Below are 716 nucleotides of genomic sequence, written 5' to 3' on the forward strand. Positions count from 1 at the left end.
AGTGCCAGGGTGGGGGTGGGCTCTGGAGTATGGGGTGGAATCAGCCAGACTGGGGTTCTGGAACTGCTCTGCCACTCAAGAATTTGAAGGACCCTGAGGGTCAGTTGGGTTTTTTGGGCAAAGGAGGCCAATGATGCCTTTCTGGGAGACAGCCCTGAAGATCAGAGGAACTGACCTGGTGAGGGTGCATGTTGCCATCTTGGGCACATTCCACTGGACCAAAAGGGATCAGCAAAAGCCCATGAGGCTTGGGGGTGGGGAGGAGGTGGTCAGGAAAGGCCTCCATGAAAGAGGTGACTTTTTAACAGCGGCCTTGAAGGATCAGTAAATTTGGATTGACTTCAAGGAAGGAAGCAGGGTGGGGCGGGCATGAGCAAAGACCCTGGAGATGAAAAGACTGAAGGCCCATTTGGGGACCAAGCTGGCTGGACCCCATGGAGAAAGCCAGGGAGTAAGGGAACCATGGCTGGAAAGGAGGGTGAGTCCACATTTAACCTGGCAAGGCAGGCACCTCTGGCCATGTTTACTGAGAATCCATTTTGCGTGTGTGCCCGAGACGGGGCATTATAAGGTTCGTCCTTTGAAGACATGCTCTTTAAAGAAAGAGGGGAGACAAATGTAGCAAAGTCACCTCTCTCTTTAAAGAGCAGGAAGGCACAGCAATTGGCTGGTTGGCTCCTTCCCTCCAGCCCCCCCCCCCCCCCCCCCCCCCCCCC

This window comes from Neomonachus schauinslandi, chromosome 4 (assembly GCF_002201575.2).
Source record: "Neomonachus schauinslandi chromosome 4, ASM220157v2, whole genome shotgun sequence".
In the NCBI taxonomy this organism is placed as follows: Eukaryota; Metazoa; Chordata; class Mammalia; order Carnivora; family Phocidae; genus Neomonachus; species Neomonachus schauinslandi.